The following is a 22,016-nucleotide window of genomic DNA, read 5'->3' as shown; positions in this document are numbered from 1 at the left end:
AATGACCAATGCCAGAATGCAGAGATATGTGACCATTCAGACAGAGTATGTGAAATAGCTGTTTAGAGGAAGTTCGATGAAATTCAAGACAATTGTATTAGTCTGTTTACATGCTGCTGATAAAGACATACCTGAGACTGGGCAATTTACCAAAAAAAACAAACAAACAAACAAAAAAAGAGGTTTAATGGACTCACAGTTCCACATGACTGGAGAGGCCTCACAATTACAGTGGAAGGTGAAAGGCACGTCTCACATGGCAACAGACAAGAGAAGAGAACTTGTGCAGGGAAACTTCCCTTCATAAGACCATCAGATTTCGTGAGACTTATTCACTATAAAGAGAATAGCATGGGAAAGAGCCACCCCCATATTTCAATTGCCTCCCACCAGCTCCATCCCACAACATGTGGGAATTGTGGGAGCTACAATTCAAGATGAGATTTGGGGTGGGGGCACAGCCAAACCACATCAATAACATAGAGAAGGAATTCAGAATCCTATCAGAAAAATTTAACAAAGAGAGCAAAAATTTAACAAAAATAATTTTGAAAAATCAAGCAGAAATTCTAGAGCTGAAAAATTCAATTAACCTACTGAAAAATGCATCAGAGTCTCTCAACAGCAGAATTGATCAGTCAGAAGAAGGAATTAGTGAGCTCAAAGACAGGTTGTTTGAAAATATGCTGTCAGAGGAGACAACAGAAAAAACAGAAAAGAATGAAGCATGCCTACAAGATGGAGAAAATAGCCTCAAAAGGCCAAATCTAAATGTTATTGACCTTAAATAGGGGGTAGAGACAGAGATCAGGGTAGAAAGCAAAGGGATAATAACAGGGAACTCTCCAAACCCAGAGAAAGATATCAATATTCAAGCACAAGAAGGTTATAGAACACCAAGTAGACTTAACTCGAATAAGACTACCTTTAATAATTGAACTTCCAAAGGTCAAGGATAAAGAAAGTATCATAAAAGCAGCAAGAAAAAAAGAAATAACATACAAAGGAGTTCCATACAAAGGAGAAGTTTGTCTGACAGCAGACTTCTCAGTGGAAACCTTACAGGTCAGGAGAGAGTGGCATGACATATTTAAAGTGCCGAAGGGAAAAAAAACTTTTACCCTAGAGTAATGTATTTAGTGAAAACATCCTTCAAGCATGAAGGAGAAGTAATGATTTTCCCAAACAAACAAAAGCAGAGGGATTTAGTCAACACTAGACCGGTTGTATAAGAAATGCTAAAGGGAGTTCTTCAATCTGAAAGAAAAGAACATAAGGTGCAATAAGAAATCATCTGAAGGTACAAAACTCACTGGTAATAGTAAGTACACAGACAAACAGAATATTGTAACACTGTAATTGTGATGCATAAACTACTCATATCTTGAGTAGAAAGTCTAAAAGATTAACCAAAAAATTAATAACTGCCACAACTTTTTAAGACATAGACAGTACAAGAACATAAACAGGAACAACAAAAAGTTCAAAAGTGGTGGCATGAAGTTAAAGTGTAGAGTTTTTATTAGTTTTCTCTTTGCTTTTTTGTTTAGTCAATCAGTGTTAAGTTGTCATCAGTTTAAAATAATGGGTTATAAGATGATATTTGCAAGCCTTATGGTAACCTCAAATCAAAAAACATACAACAGATACACAAAAAATAAAAAGCAAGAAATTAAAACATACCACCAGAAGAAATCACCTTCACTAAGAGAAAAACAGGAAGGAATGAAAGAAGGAAGAGAAGATCGCAAAACAACAAGAAGACATATAACAAAATGGCAGGAGTAGGTTTTATCAATAACAATATTGAATGTAAGTGAACTAAACTCTCCAATCAAAAGACATAGAGTGGCTGAATGGATAAAAAAACAAGACCCAACGATCTGTCACCTACAAGAAACACGTTTCACTTATAAAAACACACATAGACTGAAAACAAAGGGATGGAAAAAGATGCTCCATGCTAATGGAGACCAAAAAAGAGCAGGACTGGCTATATTTATGTCAGATAAAATAGATTTCAAGACAAAAACTGTAAAAAGAGACAAGGTCTCTTTGACCTTATGATAAAGGTGTCAATTCAGCAAGAGGATATAACAATTAATTGTAAAGAAATATGCACCTGACACTGGAGCACCCAGATATATAAAGCAAATATTAGAGCTGAAGAAAGAGATAGACCCCAATGCAGTAATAGCTGAAAGACTTCAACACCCCACTCTCAGCATTAGAGATGTCATCAAGACAGAACATCAATAAAGAAACATCAGACTTAATCTGTCCTATAGACCAAGTGGATCTAATAGATATTTACAGAACATTTCATCTAATGACTGCAGAGTATGCATTCTTCTCCTTAGCATATGGATCATTCTCAAGGATAGATCATATATTTGGCCACAAAACAAGTCTTTAACAGTTCAAAAAAATTGAAATCATGTTAAGTATCTTCTCTGACTACAATGGAAAAAAAACTAGAAGTCAGTAACAAGAGGAACTTTGAAAACTATATAAACACATGGAAATTAAAAATATGCTACTGAATGACAGGTGAGCCAATGAAGAAATTAAGAAGGAAGATGAAAAACTTCTGAAAACAAATAATAATGGGAACATAATACCAAAATCTATGGGACACAGTGAAAGCAGTACTGAGAGGAAAGTTTATACCTAAAACTGCCTACATCAAAAAAGTAAAAATGCCTCAAATAAACAACTTAACAATGCATCTTAAAGAACTAGAAAAGCAAGAGCAAACCAAACCCAAAATTAGTAGAAGAAATAATAAAGATCAGAGGAGAAGTAAATGAAATTGACATGAAAAAAGATACAAAAGATCAGTGAAACCACAAGTTGGTTTTTCTAAAAGATAAAATCAGCAAACCTTTAGCCATATTACTTAAGAAAAAAAGAGAGACGATCTAAATGAGTAAAATCAGAGGTTAAAAAAAGGGGACATTACAACTAACACGGCAGAAATTCAAAGGATGATTAGAGGCTACTGCAAGCAACTATATGCCATTAAATTGAAAAACCTAGAAGAAATGGATAAATTCCTAGACAAATACAACCTATCAAGACTGAACCATGAAGAAATCCAAAACTTGAACAGATCAACAATGAGTAATGAGGTTGAAGCTGTAACAAAATGTCTCCCAGGAAAATAAAGCCCAGGACCGAATGGCTTCACTGCTGAAATTTCCCAAACATTTAAAGAAGAACTAATACCAATCCTACACAAATTATTTTATTTTATTTTATTTTATTTTATTTTATTTTATTTTATTTTATTTTATTTTATTTTATTTTATTTTAAGACAGTGTCTTGCTTTGTTGCCCAGGCTGGAGTGCAGTGGCACAGTCCCGGCTCACAGCAACCTCTGCCTGCTGGGCTCAAGTGATTCCTCATGCCTCAGCCTCCTGTGTAGCTGGGATTACAGGTGTGCATCACCACACCTGGCTAATTTTTTCATTTTTAGTAGAGATGGGGTTTTGCTATGTTGGCCAGACTGGTCTTGAAATCTTGACTGCAAGTGATCCACCTGCCTCAGCCTCCCAAAGTGCTGGTATTACAGGTGCAAACCACCGTGCCCAGCCCTCAAACTATTTTAAAAAATAGAAGAGGAGGGAATGCTTCCAAACTCATTCTATGAGGCCAGTATTACCCTGATACAAAACCAAAGACACATTTAAAAAATTTCAAACAGGGAGGCCAAGGTGGGCAGATCCAAAGGTCAGGAGTTCAAGACCAGCCTGACTAACATGGTGAAACTTCATCTCTACTAGAAATACAAAAATTAGCCAGGCATGGTGGTGGGCACCTGTAATCCCAGCTACCCGGGAAGCTGAGACAGGAGAATTGCTTGAACCAGGGAGGTGGAGGTTGCAGTGAGCCGAGATCGTGCCATCATGACAAAATGGGATTTATCCCAGGGATGCAAGGATAGTTCAACATACACATATCAATCAATGTGATACATCATATCAACAGAATGAAGGACAAAAACCATAGGATTTTTTCAATTGATGCCAAAAAAGCATTTGATAAAATTCAACATCCTTTCATGATAAAAACGCTAAAAAATTGGGTATACAAAGACATACCTCAACATAATAAAAGCCGTATATGAGACAGACCCACAGCTAGTATTATACGTAATGGGGAAAACCTGAAAGTGTCTCCTCTAAGATCTGGAACATGACGAGGATGCCCATTTTCACCACTGTTATTCAATATAGTACTGGATGTCCTAGCTAGAGCAATCAGAAAAGAGAAAGGAAGGAAGGGCATTCACACCAGAAAGGAAGAAGTCAAATCATTCTTGTTTGTAGATGATGTGATATTATATTTGCAAAAACCTGAAAGAGTTCACCAAAAAACTATTAAAACTGATTAACAAATTTTTTGTAGGTTGATCTTACAAGATCAACCTACAAAAAATCAGCAGCATTTCTATATACCAACAGTGAACAATCTGAAAAAGAAATCAAGAAAGTAATCCTATTTACAATAGCTACAAATAAAATAAAATTACTAGGAATTAACCAAAGAAGTGAAAACCATACAGTGAAAACTATAAGACACTGATGCAAAAAATTGAAGAGAACACAAAAACAGTAGAAAGATATTTCATGTTTATGGATTGGAATCATCAACACTGTTAAAACATCCATAGTACCTAAAGCATCAGATGAAATTTAATACAATTCCTATGAAAATACCCATGACATTCTTCACAGAAATAGAAAAAGTAACCTTAAAATTTATATGGAACCACAAACCCAGAATAGTCAAAGCCATCCTGAGCAAAAAAACCAAAACAAACAAACAAAAAATCAGAGGAATCATATTACCTGACTTCAAATTATATTACAGAGCTATAGTAACTAAAACAGCATGGCACTGGCATTGAAAACAGATACATAGACCAATGGAACAGAATAGAGAATTCATAAGTAAATCCATACATTTACAGTGAACTCATTTTCAACAAAGGTATGAAGAATAAACACTGGGGAAAGGACAGTTTCTTCAATAAATAGTGCTAGAAAACTGGATATTGATATACAGAAGAATGAAACTAGACCTTTCTGAGGCTGAGGTAGGAGGATCACTTGAGCTCAGGAGTTTGAGACCAGCCTGGGCAACACAGTGAGACCTCGTCTCTATTAAAAAAAAAAAAAAAAAAGGAAAGGAAAGAAACTAGACCCTCCTCTCTCTTCATATACAAAAATTAAATAAAATTAACAACTTAAATATAAGACTTCAAATTATGAAACTACTAAAAGAAAACATTGAGGAAATTCTCTAGGACATTGGTCTGAGCAAAGATTTCTTGAGTAATACCCCACAAGCACAGGCATCCAAAGCAAAAATGAATAAATAGGATGGCATCCAGTTAAAAACTTCTGCCCAGCAAAGGAAACAATTTAAAAAGTGAAGAGATAACCTACGGAATGGGAGAAAACGTTTGCAAACTATCCATCTGACAAGGGATTAATAACCAGAATATATAAAGAGCTCAAACAACTCAACAGGAAAAAAAATCTAATAACACGATTTAAAAATGGGCAAAAGGTCTGAATAGACATTTTTCGAAAGAAGACATTGAAATGGCAAACAGGTATATGAACTGTTTCATCATACCTGATCATCATCAGGTCACATGCACATTAGCCTAGGGCTACACAGGGACAGGATCATCAGTATCACTGTCTTCCGCCTCCACATCTTGTCCCACTGGAAGGTCTTCTTGGGAAGTAAGGCATGGAGCTGACACCTGCGATTATAACAATGCCTTCTTTGGCAACACCTCCTGAAGGACCTGCCTGAGGCTGTTTTATAGTTAACTTTTTTTTTTCTTAATAAGTAGAAGGAATAGACTCTAAAATAATGATTAAAAATATAAGAAATAGCTGGGTGCCATGGCATGTACCTGTAATCCTGGCTACTTGGGAGGCTGAGATGGGAGGATCCCTTGGGCCCAGGAGGTTGAGGCTGTTGAGTGGTTTCATTGTGCTTGTGAATAGCCACCACATTCCAGTCTGGGCCACATAGCCAGACCCCATCTCTAAAAAAACAAAAGGATACTAAATACATAAACAATAACAGTTGTTTATTATCATTATCAAGTATCATGTACTGTACCTAATTGTATGTGCTATACTTTTATGTGACTGGCAGCACAGTGAGTTTATTTGCACCTGCCTTACTACAACAGTGTTTGTGCAGTGCCTTGAGCTACAACGTCATGGAATCACCAGGCAACAGAAATTTTTTAGCTCCATTACAGTTTTATGGGAACACAGTGTATATATGGTTCATTGCTGACATAAACATTGTTATGTGTGCATGACTATATATATTTTGTCTTCCTACCATTTCCTGACATATAGCTTCTAGAACCCTTGGGATCTCCGGAGTGATAAGAGTGTGTTATGTATGCTAATGAATGACTGGTGGCTGGGGGCTCCTAGATAGTTTTAGGATCGGGGTGGTCACCAATAAGACCAAGGCATGATTAGAGGGCTGGAATTTTCAGCCCCACCCCTCAACTCCAGGGAGGTTGAAGGTTGAGTTGATCGACGGCCATCAATGATGGTCAATGATGTTATCAATTATGCCTATGTAATGAAACGTCCATAAAAACCCAAAATAACTGGTTCCAAGAGCTTCTGGACAGCTGAACGGGTGGTGGTTTCTCACAGGTGGTGCACCTGTGTGGGGCCTGGAAAATCTGTGCACCTTCTTACATGGCTTACCCCATGCATCCCTTCCGTCTGGCCATTCATCTGTATCCTTTGTAATATTCTTTAAAATAAATGAATAAACCTTAAGTGTTTTCCTGAGTTCTGTGGGCCATCGAGCAAACTGGACCAGAGGAGGGTGTCAGGGATACCCAGATTTAAAGCCAATCAGTCAGAAACTCAGGCCACATCCTGTGCTTGGGACTGGCATTGGAAGTGGGAGACAGTCTTGTGGGACTGAGCCCTGACCTTGTGGGATCTGATGCTACCTCCAGGTAGATAGTATCAGAATTGAACTGAGTTAGAGGACACTCAGCTGGTGACCTCTGGAGAATTCACTGCAGAATCGATCGCTTGCTTGGTGTGTGAGGAAACATCCCTAGGCATTTGGTCACAAAAGCATTCTGTTATGAGAGTATAGTATGGGAGAAACAGATTTTGATTTGCTTTTCCTATTCAATCTTTTGCATTCTAGCTTACTCTTTTTGTATGTTGTTAAGGAAATCTTTGCCTAGTCCAAGGCCACAAAGTTTGCCTTAACGATGTCTTCTAGAAATTTTATAGTTTTAGGTTTTACATTTAGGTTGGTAATGTATTTAACTTCTTTTTTTTTTTTTAAAGAGATGATCTTGCTGTATCACCCAGGCTGGAATGCAGTGGCACCATCATAGTTCACTGTAGTCTTAAACTCCTGGGCTCAAAATCCTCTTGCCTCAGCCTTACAGCTAACTGGAACCACAGGTGAATGCCAGCATGCCTGGCCAATTAAAAAAAAAATTTTGTAGAGATGGGGTTTCACTGTGTTGCTCAGACTTGTCTGGATCTCCTGGCCTTAAGTGATCCTCTAGCCTTGGTCTCCTGGGCTACTGGGATTACAGGCATAAGCCACAGCATCCAGTCTGTTTTTTTTCTTTTGAGACGGAGTCTTGCTCTGTTGCCCAGGCTAGAGTGCAGTGGTGTGATCTCTGCTCACTGCAAGCTCCGCCTCCCTGGTTCATGCCATACTCCTGCCTCAGCTTCCTGAGTAGCTGGGACTACAGGCGCCTGCCACCACGCCCGGCTAATTTTTCGTATTTTTAGTAGAGACGAGGTTTCACCATGTTAGCCAGGATGGTCTCGATCTCCTGACCTCGTGATCCGCCCACCTTGGTGCATCCAGCCTGCTTTTTTATAACTTTTATATGTGGTGTGAGGTATGGGTTGAGATTTTTTTTTCTTATAAATGCCAAATTATTTTAGAGCCATTTATTGAAATAAGTATTCTTTTCCCATTAAATTCTTTTGGCACCTATGTTGAAATTCATCAACTGATCATGAACACACGGATTTTTTTTTCAAGCCAGAGTCTCACTCTATTGCCCAGGATGGTGTGCAGTGGCATGATCTCAGCTTACTGCAACCTCCTCCTCCTGGGTTCAAGTGATTCTCCTGCCTCAGCCTCCTGGGTAGCTGGGATCACAGGCATGCACCACCATGCCTGGCTAATTTTTGTATTTTTAGTAGAGATAAGGGTTCATTATGTTGACCAGGCTGGTCTCAAACTCCTGATCTCAGGCGATCTGCTTGCCTCAGCCTCCCAAGGTGCTGAGATTACAGGTGTGAGCCACCATGCCTGGCCAACACATGGGTTTATTTCTGCATTCTCTTCTGTTCCTTTTCAAAGTATATCTATCCTGTCACTTCTACCCCATTGTAATTTTATAGTAAGTCTAAAAGTAAGACTATAGGGTAGTATAGTCCTCCAACTTTGTTTTTCTTTTTAAAAATTGTTTAATCTGTTCTTGGTCCTGTGGGTTTTACTATAGATTTTAGATAAATGTTCTTTTTATACATTTTGCATATGTGTGAATATGTTGGGGGAAATCACTGAGTTAATGGCAATATGCATTTTAAATTTTATGACAGCTTTAAATGGTCCCACCAATTTAAACTCTCCAACAATGTATAAATTTGGGTGCCTATATCTTTATACCCTCACAAGGCAGAGATAAGGTGAACCCCAGGCTCTTCATGATTATGATGACTTCATTCCTGGTTCCATTTTTGAAGGATAATGAGGGGTTTTTCCTTAGAAGGAGGTCTTTCAGATTCTTCACATTGGGACATCTACAATCCACATCTTTCCCTTGCTAGTAATGCTCTCACATGGCAAAGTTTTGGTGATAGTAAAGTCTTTGTTTCTATATTAGCAATGAGAAGGGAAAGGAAATAAAGAGGAGAGAAGAAAATTCATGGCACAGAGGAAAGCATAAAAATGATGTGATGAAAGCTAAAGAAGCAGTGGTTTTCAAGGGGGAGGGAGCACTCATTAGAACAAAATGTCAAAAAGTTGTAAAGTAACATAATGAGAGGAGCGTATTCAATGGAAATGGCAATATGAAGGTCATGTTTATCATTCTGCACTGGTGTGGTGGACAGGTGAAATTTTAGCAGACTGGTAATACAAGTAAGGGAGTGGAAACAATGAGTTTAGATGGTTCACAGTTTGGTTAAGACAGGAAGGAAAGAGATAATATCTAAGTAGAGTCATATGTTGGGTCAATATACCTTAAAATACAGATAGAAGAGAGTAGCACATTTTGTAACCTGAGGTAACAAAATTATGTCAAAAGGGAGATATTAAAAATGCATGTGGGTGTGGCTGGTTGCAGTGGTTCATGCCTGTAATCAGCACTTTGGGAGGCCAAGGCAGGCAGATCACTTGAGGCCAGGAGTTTGAGATCAGTCTGGCCAACATGGTGAAACCCAGTCTCTACTAAAAATACAAAAATTAGCTGGGTGTGGTAGCACATGCCTGTAGTCCCAGCTACTCAGGAGGCTGAGGCATGAGAATCACTTGAACCCAGGAGGTGCAGTTTGCAGTGAGCTGAGATCGCGCAATTGCACTCCAGCCTGGATGACAGAGTGAGACTTCATCTCAAAAAAAAAAATAAATAAATAAAAAAAAAGCATGTGAGAGAGAATCCTTTAGAGACCAAAATTCTTGAGTCAGTGGATGAATATGAAGCTGACTGGACAACTGGAAGAAGTAACCTTGGGTAGAAAGAGTGAAGAGTGCCCCTTTCCCACGGAAGAAGGAAAGATGGGTGAGGATTCTGATGGGTTGATTACAAGTGATAGGAAAATAAACTGTTCTTGCCTGGTGAACTTCATTTTCTCAGTGAAATCAAAGACAAGGTCATGTACTAAGAAGGAGAGAGGAAATAATAGGTTTGGGGGTCTGTGGACAGCGGAATTTTGGAATAATCACAAACGGCAAAGAGAGACATCTGCCTGGAGGCACGACATTGCTGGGCAGCTCTGCGAGCTTGACTGCGGCAGGAGGCCATATATTTTTAGTGATTTCAGTCTGTACTATTGCATACTTTTTGGCAGCAGGCCACATGGGATTAGTCATAAAAATAGAGAAATCAAATAGCAAGAAGGATGGAGGGAGAGGATGTTACAGCGTGGTTTCAGGGGAAGAGAAGAGGTGTCAGAAAAGAGAAGTAGGCGAGAAAACCAAATAATAGGGTCCCTGAAGTGAGGGACATGTATAGGAAAAGATTTGGGAGTAATAGTGTAGGAGACGAAATAAAACATCACAGTGAACATTTTTGTACATGTATTCTGTTTTCTCGTGTTTTGAAATCATGAGCCAAAACAAATGCCAAAGCAAAAGTGTTAATAATACAAATGGATTACTTTTCAAAAAGGCTGGAGCAATTTTCCTCCCGCCGGCAACGGATGACGGTACCCGACCTAGGTCCCTCTCAGCTCCATGTGTTCTCAATGTTTTCAAGTCTGGCTAATTATTATTATTACTATTTTTGTGGGGAAAGAGGGATGTGATAGCTTTGTCATCATTTGTGCTTTCCAGACTACTACTGGCTTTGAGCATCTTCTCAAGTAAGTTAGTTATTTGTATTTACTCTGAGTTTCATGTTTATATCCTTTGGCTATTCAGTCTATCAGGGTTTGCTTTTTTTTTTTTGTCTTTTTTTCTTATCAATCTGTAGGCACTCTTTGAGGCACATGCCACCTGCTTGTCAGTCATATGTGTTGCAAATATTTTATGTTATTTGTTTTCTTAAAACATTATGGAGCATTTATTTTCTTTTCTTTTTTTTTTTGAGACGGAGTCTCACTCTGTTGCCCAGGCTGGAGTGCAGTGGCCGGACCTTGGCTCACTGCAAGCTCCGCCTCCCGGGTTTTACGCCATTCTCCTGCCTCAGCCTCCGAGTAGCTGGGACTACAGGCGCCCGCCACCTCGCCCGGCTAGTTTTTTTTTTGTATTTTTTAGTAGAGACGGGGTTTCACTGTGTTCGCCAGGATGGTCTCGATCTCCTGACCTCGTGATCCGCCCGTCTCGGCCTCCCAAAGTGCTGGGATTACAGGCTTGAGCCAGCATTTATTTTCTTTCTATTCATGCATTATAAGTTTTTTAAAAATTGTGTGTGTGTCTGTGTGTGTGTGTATCTGTGTGTGTCTGTGTGTGACTGTCTGTGTGTGTGTGTGTGTGTGTATTTTAGAGACAGGTGCTCACGGTTTTGCCCAGGCTGGAGTGCAGTGCTCTGATCATGGCTGACTGTAGCCTCGACCTCTTGTGCTCAAGTGATGCTCCTGCCTCAACCTCCTGAGTAGCTGGGACCACAGGTGTGTATCACTGTGGATGACTTGTTTTTGTTTTTTTTTATTGACAAATAAAAATTGTATATATTACAACATATAACATGTTGTTTTGAAATATATATACATTGTGGAATGGGTAAATGAGCTAATTAACATATGCATTACCTCACATATTTATGTGTGTGGGGTGAGAACACTTAAAATCTATTTTCTTTTTCTTTTTTAAAAAAGATGTTTATTCGGCCGGGCACGGTGGCTCAAGCCTGTAATCCCAGCACTTTGGGAGGCCGAGACGGGCGGATCATGAGGTCAGGAGATCGAGACCATCCTGGCTAACATGGTGAAACCCCATCTCTACTGAAAAATACAAAAAATTAGCCAGGCGTAGTGGCGGCGCCTGTAGTCCCAGCTACTCAGGAGGCTGAGGCAGGAGAATGGCGTAAACCCAGGAGGTGGAGCTTGCAGTGAGCTGAGATCCGGCCACTGCACTCCAGCCTGGGCGACAGAGCGAGACTCCGTCTCAAAAAAAAAAAAAAAAAAAAAGATGTTTATTCGGCATCACGATCAGACTATTCCATTTAGCAATCCACAGCATGGGTGCAAAAAAAGAAGTCTACACTAAAACCCTTGGTTGAATGCTTTTATACTTTCCACAGAACAGAAACTAAAATAACCTGTTATACAATTAGTCACGAACACAGTCCTCAAGTTTTTTGCCCATACACATGAGTATTTGTGTAAAACATATCTTCTTTGTAGCAGCTAGGCCTTGCCACCACTGTGCTTGGCTGAGTTCACAAATCTGTTGTTACCTGTAGCTTCCCTGTCACTTCTCTGGCTCTCCTGTCCTGCTAAGCTTTGTTTCCTAATTAAAATCTTCTGCCACTGCCATAGCTACTGTTGCTACTAGAACCGCCATAGGCACCTTGGTTTCTTGGTTTGGTCAAGTATTGGCCTCCACCACCACAGGGGCCAGAGCTTCTGACTCCAAAGATTTCTCCCTTCATGGGTCCAAAATTTGAAAACTGATTGTTGTAATTACCAAAATCATCGTAGCTTCCACCACTTACCAAATTGCTTCCATCATTACCAAATCCATTATAGCCATCCCCACTGCCACCATATCCACCACCACCATGGCTGCCACCAAAGCCATCACGACCATGAAGTTTTCTCCACTACCAAAGTTGTCACTCCCACCAAAACCACCTCCACGACCACGGCCAAAGTGTCCAGAACCACTTTGACCTCTTCGGCTAGATGAATCACTAGCCATCTCTTGCTCTGACAGTGCCTTCCTAACTTCACAGTTGTGGTCATTCACAGTATGGTATTTCTGAATGACAGTCTTATCCACCGAGTCATGGTTGTCAAAGGTTACAAAAGGCAAAACCCCCTTTTTTGCCACTGCCTCAGTCAGTCATGATTTCAATCACTTCAATTTTTTCAAACTGTTCAAAATAATCTCTTAGGTGATGTTCTTCAGTGTCTTCTTCTTCTTTTCTTTTCTTTTTTTTTTTTTGAGGCAGAGTCTGGCTCTGTCACCCAAGCTGGAGAGAAACAGCATGATTTTGGCTCACTGCAACCTCTGCCTCCCGGGTTCAAGCGATTCTCCTGCCTCAGCCTCCTGAGTAGCTGGGACTATAGGCGTGCGCCACCACGCCCGGGGAATTTTTGTATTTTTAGTAGAGATGGGATTTCACCATTTTGGCCAGGATGGTTTCGATCTCTTGACCTCTTGATCCCCTGCCTCGGCCCCGCAAAGTGCTGGGATTACAGGAGGCTTCAGTGTGTTATTTCATGCCATCAAGAAACATCTTTTTCACAGTGAAGTGGGCACCTGGTCTTTGAGAATCTTCTCTTGAGACAGCTCTCTTTGGTTCCACAACTCTTCCACCCACCTTGTGTGGCCTTGCATTCATGGCTGCGTCCACCTCCTCCACAGTGGCATAGGTGACAAGCCCAACGCCCCTGGAGCGCTTGGTGTTTGGGACTCTCATTACCACACAGTCCTGAGCATTCCCCAGGCTCACAGTGGCTCCTCAGTCTCCCATTGGTTGTTTCAAAGCTCAGCCCTCCAATGAAGAGCTTCCTCAGCTGGTCAGGCTCTTTAGGAGACTCTGACTTAGACATGATGGCAGGGAGAAGAGAGTCTTTAACAACGGCTTCCTCGGTGGCGTCCGAGGGCAGAAAGGCAAAATCTGTTTTCTTAGCAATTTTCAAGAATACAGTACATTTTGTGTGTGTGTGTGTGTTTTAATTTTTTATTTATTTTTTTTTTTTTAGATGGAGTTTCACTTTTGTTGCCCAGGCTAGAGTGCAATGGTGCGATCTCGGCTCACTGCAACTTCTGCCTCCCGGACTCAAGCGATTCTCCTGCTTCAGCCTTCCAAGTAGCTGAGATTACAGGCGTGCACCACCAGGCCTGGCTAATTTTTGTATTTTTAGTAGAGACGGGGTTTCACCATGTTGGCCAGGCTGGTCTTGAACTCCTGATCTCAAGTGATCCATCTGCCTTGGCCTCCCAAAGTGCTGGGATTCCAGGCGTGAGCTGCGGCCCCCGGCCTGAATAAGCTGTTATTAACTACAGTTACTTCGTTGCACAATAGACCTCTTGAACTTATTCCTCCTCTCCAACTGAAATTTGGTATATTTTGAAGAATATCTCCCCAATCCCCCCTCCTCATTTTAAGTTTTAACAAAGTCAAAACTGTCATTGTTTTCCCCTTATTGTGGATTTTGGTATTCCACCTAGAATTGCCTGCTTGGGATTTTACTTGTATTTTTCCAAATTTTTTTTTCTAATAAGTTTATATTTTTAATTAATTAATTTATTTGAGACAGTCTCTCTGTGTTGCGCAGGCTGGAGCGCAATGGCATGATCTCGGCTCACTGCAACCACCTCCGCCTCCCGGGTTCAAGCGATTCTCATGCCTCAGCCTCCCAAGTAGCTGGGATTACAGGCACGTGCCACCACACTCGGCTAATTTTTGTCTTTTTAGTAGACACGGGATTTCGCCATATTGGCCAAACTCCTGACCTCAGGTGATCCACCCGCCTTGGCCTCCCAAAGTGCTGAGATTACGGTGTGAGCCACTGTGCCCTGCCCTCTCTTAAACTGGCTTTAATTATTATTTGGTTTCACATTTTGATCTGTAGTTAATTTTTGCAGTTGTGATATCTAACTTGGAAGAGAGAAGATGGACTGAGTTCTGGGCAAAGTCTTGGATTATTGAGAGGGAAGGAAAAAGTTTGAAGATGAAAGTGATGAGAAGGGGTAGTGGATGGGGTGGGCAGGTGGCATGTGCCTCAAAGAAGCCATTTTTTGAGGGTATTGTTTTTATTGTGATAAAGTGTACATAATATGAAGTTTATCACTTTAACCATTTCTAAGTGTATAATTCAGTGACATTAATTACGTTCACCCTGTTGTGCAGCTATTATCACTATCCATTAAAGGAACCATTGTTTTTTTTTTTTTTGAGATGGAGTCTGGCACTGTCGCTCGGGCTTAAGTGCAATGGTGAGATCTTGGCTCATTGCAAGCTCCACCTCCTGGGTTCACGTAATTCTCCTGTCTCAGCCTCCCAAGTAGCTGGGATTACAGCGGCCTGCCACCACACCTGGCTAATTTTTTGTGTTTTTAGTAGAGACAGTGTTTCACTATGTTGGCCAGACTGGTCTCGAACTCCTGACCTTGTGATCCGCCGCCCCTTGGCCTCCCAAAGTGCTGGGATTACAGGCGTGAGCCACTGTGCCCAGCCTAAAGGAACCATTTTTCTGTGATGAAGAAACAATGGTCTGGAGTCAGCAAGGAAAACAACAATAACAAAAATGCTGACTTTCCTCTCTTCCACTACTTCCACTCTCGTTGCAACTTAGTAGCCTCATTTTGTGAGGAGATAATTTTTAAGAAACAGTTGGCTTGTAGTTAAGGCAAAGAGGAGTGGGGATGTTCTGTGTAAAGGTTGACAAGATAGGGTGACCTGTTTTCAATTTAACAAGTATTGCAGTGAGCACACCGGATGGGATCTCCCGGCAGGGGGTAGTGAGAGAATGGTCAAATTGTGGAGGCCTAGGTTGCAACGGCATGAGAGTGTGGGCAGAAATTAATTTTACAATTTTAGAATTAATTCTTTTTGGGGATTTCCCTCCAGGGCTGCTGCACGTGGCGAGGGTTCAACCCCCCAGACACTCCTGTGAGGCCGCTGGTCACCCAGGGGCACCTTTCAGCTGGGAGGAGCAAATGCCCTTTCTCTTCAGAGCTAAAAAACTCAGTCTCATTTAGCTATGAAAACAACAGTTCAGTTCCTCACGCAAATGCACACAGACAAACTGAATCAAGATGAATTTTAGGAGAAAAAGCAATAGAGAACTCCCTTTAGAATGCATCTCTGAAGTAGAATTGGGATCCTTAAACAACAATTTCCTAGGAGAAAACCAGCTCAGAATAAATCAAGGACCGTCAACCAAAGGGAGGTCTGGGGCTCGGGGGGACTTACCAGTTCCACCAGGAGAGAAACTTGAACTCAGTGGGACTTCGATGGGCCCCTGCTGGGACCTTAGCTCTGGATTCGGGCTAGTCTTTCAGCGTCCTGAGTCTTCTCTGAGGCCCCATGTATTTGGGCGCCAAAATATTGTCAACAAAAATAGTCAAACTCTGTAAAACATTTTAAGAGATTTATTCTGAGCTACATATGAGTGACCATGACCCATGACAGCCCTCAGGAGGTCCTGAGAACATATGCCTAAGGTGGTCGGGGCACAGCTTAGTTTCATATGTTTCAGGGAGGCATGAGACGTCAATCAAATACACTTAAGAAATACATTGGTTTCATTCAGGAAGGTGGGACAACTCAAAGTAAGGGCTTCCAGGCTACAGGTAAATTTAAATATTTTCTGGCTGATAATTGGTTGAGTTTGTCTGACTCATATTAATTTCCTGACAAAGTACCATAAACCTGGTGGCTAAAGCCAGCAGAAATGTATTGTCTGATAGTTCTGGAGGCCCAAAGTCAAGGTGTTGGCAGGGTTCGTTCCTTCTCGGGGAGAATCTGTTCTATGCATCTCTCCCAGCTTCCAAGAGCCCCATGTATTCTTTGGATTGTAACCGATCACTCAAATCCTCTGTCTTCAAATGGCATTTTCCCTGTGTCTTTTTTCACATGATTGTCTTCTTATAAGGACACCCGTCATATTGGATTAGGGGCCCACAGTACTCCACAATGACCTCATCTTTAATTACATCTTCAACAACCCGATTCCCAAAGAAGGTCACATCCTGTGGTACTGAGGGTTAGGGCTTCAGCATATCTTTTTTGGGGAGACATAGTTCAACCCACAACAAAGACCTGAGATCGACAGAAAGGAGTGTTCAGGTGAAGATAAAGGATTGTGGAGACCAAGTTTTATTGTGCAGAGGAATCTCTCAGATAGCAGACTTCAGAGAGACAGCAGGTTGTGAAATGTTTCTTATCAGACCTAAAAGGGTGCCTTGCTCTCAGTTGATTATCTCCTGGATCTGGAAAGGAAGGAAGGAAAACAAAGGGGAAAGGGGATTCTATGGATTTTTCCCAGAAGAGACTTTGCAGGGCAATTTCAAGGTATGGCCAGGAAATATATTTTGGGGTGAAATACTTTTTCATTGTCTTGTAATGTTATGCCAGCATCAGATTGAAAAGTAAGTCACGATACATAGGGTCAAATAAAACCCATCTGATGAGAATTTATGGTTTGTAGGGCATGATTCCCTAGACCCCTTAGGTAAGAATTTGGGCAAGATAAAAAATCAGAGCTTAGTCCTCCATACCAAAATCTATATGAATCAGGGTTCTCCAGAGAGACAGAATCAATAGGATATAGAAAGAGATTCATCATGAGGAATTGGCTCATATGATTTTGGAAGCTGAGAAGTCCCACAGTCTGGTATCTGCAAGCTGGAGACTCAGGAAAGCTGGTGATGTAGTCCAGTCCAAGCCCCAAATTCTGAGAACCAGGAGAACTGATGGTGTGAGTTCTAGTCTAAGTCCAAATGCCTGAGAACTAGAGGTCTGATGGTATAAGTTCCAGTCAAGTTTGAAGACCCGAGAACCAGGAGTGCTGATGATGTAAGTCACAGTCCGAGGGCAGAAGAAGACTAGTATCCCACCTCAAACAGTGAGCAGAGAGAGAGAGATGGGGGGCGAAAGAGAGAGAGAGAGAGAGACAGAGAGAGAGAGAGAAAGAGAACTGTCCCTTCCCTTGTCTTTTTGTTCTGTTCAGACTTTCACTGAATTGGATGATGCTCAACCACGTAGGGCATCTGCTCTAGTCAGTCCGCTAATGTAAATACTAATCTCTAGTGGAAACATCTGAACAGACACACTCAGAAGTAATACTTAACCAGGTATCTGGATATTTCATGGCCCTGTTAAGCTGACACATAAAATTAATCATCACAGAAGCTCACCTATGATTAATTGATTTTTTTGAGGGTGCAAAAAGCTACTCAGTGATGAGTATAACAAAATACTAGAAAGAGATTATTTTTTGGTTGACTCAGAATTTTGGCTAAAATCTAAAGCTGAGAACAATAGGTGTTAAGAAATCCTATATTCCAAAGAGAGTTCTTAGCATACCCTACAGGACTTTCCAAAACTGGTCTAAGGACAATTACCAACAGACTATATCAGGAAAAGACAGAGACTTAATGAAGTCACCTTTGCAAAATTATGACAGTAGAGAAAACTGACATAGTCGACTCCATTTTGCTTCTAAGCTACAAGATGTCTTTGGTGATTCCTCAGTGTAGGCCAAACTAACTTCGGGAGGCACTTAATTTATACTTTAACCTTAAAGCAAAGATGATAATAGCCCTTTCCTAAAACTAAACCACCTCTGTACAACCAATGAAAGGCCACAGGTTAGGATTATGAGAGGGGCCTGAATTCTGCTGAAATGTGGGCAAAGTTAAATGATAACCAGCCGTTGTTCTGGAGGTCACAAGATTTGTAACTTCCCCAATTACTCCTATAGATAACATCTACTATTATAGAACCCAAAACTGGCCTTTTGAGATTTTTTTCAGACTGTTACATTTCTCAAGACCAGCTGACTCGAGCCAGACCTGCAACTCATGAGTCAATCAGTCCTGCGGCCCTACCCAGAGGCAAGTCAGTGCCTGAAGACTATTTTTCACACCCCTATGATTTGACCCCAATCAATCAATATTCCCCATTCTCTAGTCCTCTGACCACCAACTATCCTTTAAAACCCCTAAACTTCGAGCCTTCCCGGAGACTGATTTGAGTGATACTTCTGGTTCTACTCCATGAGTTAGCCTCCTGTCAATCAAACTCTTTCTTTACTGCTGTGCCGTAGTCTCAGTGAATTGCTGTTGCCTGTGCAGAGGGCAGGAAGAACCTGCCGGTGATTACATGATTGCAGAGACAAATTATTTTAAAGAATTTGTGAATTGAAAGATTGCTGGCGTCTGGTGTGGTGGCTTACACTTGTAACCCCAGCACTTTGGGAGGCCAAGGCGGGAAGATTGCTTGAGCTTAGGAGTTCAAGACTGGCCTGGGGAACATAGCAAGTTGTCATCTCTAATAAAAATAAAAAAAATAAAAAAGTTAGCTGGGCATGGTGGTGCACGTCTGTAGTCCCAGCTACCAGGGAGGCTGAGGCGAGAGAGGATTGCTTGAGACTGGGAGATAGAGGCTACAGTGAGCTACAATCATACCACTGCACTCCAGCTAGGGTGACAGAATGAGACTCTTAAAACAAACCGAAAAGGATGACTGGGGTATATCCCCTCCCACCCTGATTCCAAGTGAGAGGTGAAACAAGAGGGCACTTTGGAGAGATTGGGCGCTGCTTGCTGAAGGTGGACAGAGTCTTACTCCTTGACTCTACGCTTGCTTGACTACGGGAGCTTGTAAATTTGAGACAGCATGGAGAACAAAAAAGTGTTTGGAAGAACGTGACCCATGTCCCTTATTGAAGAGGACAAAGACACTTCTGTGTGACTATTGTTTAGAGAGGCCCAGTGGTGAGAAGTTAGCAGAAGTTGCTCCTGATGACAGGGTACGGTGGGGTGGCTTCAAGGTGCAGCTTTGTTATTTGGTGAGCGGGTATATGAGCTCCCCTCATCCCAGAAGAAGCGGATGTGGGTTTCAGTCCTCTACGGAGGGCTTCATCCAAGCGGACTCCCTATTGCTGAGGAGAGCCTACAAGAAAAAAGCCATGTTGGATGCTTCACTAGAAGTGGAGAGCTAAGGTAAAGTCACAGGAGGCCTTCCAGAGAGCATCTCACCTGTATCGGGGAACGATGCCCTGCAGAAATTCCCCAGGGAGGTATCTCTGTGTAGGATCTCCTAAGACCCATCGAAGGACACCATGAGGGACAATTGGTGTTTGTGTATTGTACCAGTCAGGTTTCAACCAGAGAAGCAGAACCAGGAGAAGAGATACACACAGTCATGTGCTGCATAATGATGTTTTGGTTAACAATGGATCACATATCTGACATAAGAATATCCGTAAGATTATAACGAAGGTGAGAAATTCCTAGTGACATCCTATCTCTAGGGACATCATAGCTGTCACAACATCACAGCACAACACATTGCTCGTTACTCATGTGTTCGTGGTGATGCTGGTGTAAACAAACCTACTTCACTGCCAGTTGTGTAAAAACTATAGCACATACGGTTATGTATGATACAGAAAACCTGGCGACAATACGTGCCTCTGTTATTGATTTATGTAATTAACATACTATACTTCTTTTTTTTTTTTTGAGATGGAGTTTCACTCTTGTCACCCAGGCTGGAGTGCAATGGTGTGATCTCGGCTCACTGCAACCTCTGCCTCCCGGGTTCCAGGGATTCTCCCGCCTCAGCCTCCCGAGTAGCTGGGATTACAGGCATGCACTATCATGCCTGGCTCATTTTTTGTATTTTTAGTAGAGACGGAGTTTCACCATGTTGGCCAGGCTGGTCTCAAACTCCCAACCACGGGTGATCTGCCCACCTCGGCCTCCCAAAGTGCTGGGATTACAGGTGTGAGGCACCACGCCTGGCCATTATACTTTTTATTGTCATTTTAGAGTACGTTCTTTATATTTATCTATTAAAAAATTAGTTAATTGTAAAACAGTCTCAGGCAGGCCCTTCAGGAGGTTTTCCAGAACAAGGCATTGTTATCACAGGAAAGGACAGCCTCATGAGTGTTATTGCCCCTGAAGACCTCCCAGTGGGACAAGATGAGGAAGCAGAATAGTGATATTGATGATCCTGATGCTGTGTAGGCCTAGCCTAATGTATGTGTTTGTGTCTTAGTTATTAACAAAACTATTTAAAAAGTAAAAAAAAATTAAATAGTAAAAAGCTTATATAATAAGAATATAAAGAAAGAAAATATTTTTGTGTAGCTGTACAATACATTTGTGTGGTAAACTGTGTGTTAATACAAAAAAGTGAAGTAGTTTGGAGATTTCTCAAAGAACTTAAGACAGAACTACCTTGGAACCAACCCAAATGTCTATCAATGATAGACTGGATAAAGAAAATGTGGCACACATGCACCATGGAATACTATGCAGCTGTAAAAAAGGACGAGTTCATGTCCTTTGCGGGGACGTGGATGAAACTGGAAACCATCATTCTCAGCAAACTGTCACAATAACAGAAAACCAAACACCGCATGTTCTCACTCATAAGTGGGAGTTGAACAATAAGAACACATGGACACAGAGAGGGGAACATCACACACCAGGGCCTGTCGGGGGGTAGGGAGCTAGGGGAGGGATAGCACTAGGAGAAATACCTAATGCAGGTGACGGGTTGATGGGTGCAGCAAACAAACATGGCACGTGTATACCTATGTAACAAAACTGCACGTTCTGCACATGTACCCTGGAACTTAAAGTAAAAAAAAAAAAAAGACAGAATTACCATTCAACCCAGCAATCTCATCCCTGGGTATATACCCAAAGGAATACAAATTGTTCTACCAAAAATGCACATGCATGTGCAGGTTCATTGCAGCACTATTCACAATGGCAGAGACATGGAATCAACCTAGACGCCCCTCAACGGTGGACTGGATAAAGAAAATGTGGTACATATACACCATGAAATACTATACAGCTGTAAAAAAGTAAAATCATGTTCTTGGCAGCAACATGGATGGAGCTGGAGGCCATTATCCTAAGCAAACTAATGTAGGAACAGAGAACCAAATACCACGTGTTCTCACTTATAAGTGGGAGCTAAACATTCAGTATACAGGGAGGCAGAGTGGAACAAAAGACACTGAGGCCTACTTGAGAGTGGAGGTTGGGAGAGAGTGAGGATAGAAAAACTGCCTCTTGGGTAATGTGTTCATACCTGGGTAACGAAATCATTTGTACACAAAACCCCCGCAACATGCAATTTACCCATGTAACAATCCTGCACATGTACCCACTGAACCTAAAATAAAAATTAACAAAAAAAGGAAATAAGTAAAAAAATTAGAATAAGCTAAGGTTAATTTACTACTGAAGAATTTATGACTTCACTTCACGGGAGGTGCGGCCTGACTGTGAGCCAGCTGGGCAGTCTCAGCTGAGAGTGCACTGGTGGCTGTGGCCCTCCTTAGGAGACCACCAGATCACCTCTTACTGTGGCCTCACC

The 22,016-nt window shown here is 41.4% G+C and overlaps 1 pseudogene; it reads right to left on the bottom strand.

The window, feature by feature from the left end:
• Positions 1-12,179: 12,179 nt before the first annotated feature.
• LOC112633991 lies at positions 12,180-13,491 on the bottom strand (annotated as a pseudogene).
• Positions 13,492-22,016: the final 8,525 nt, after the last annotated feature.

Source organism: Theropithecus gelada, chromosome 11 (assembly GCF_003255815.1).
Source record: "Theropithecus gelada isolate Dixy chromosome 11, Tgel_1.0, whole genome shotgun sequence".
Lineage (NCBI taxonomy): Eukaryota > Metazoa > Chordata > Mammalia > Primates > Cercopithecidae > Theropithecus > Theropithecus gelada.
Note: the sequence above shows the minus strand (reverse complement) of the source record. Positions and strands in the feature narration are given on the sequence as shown.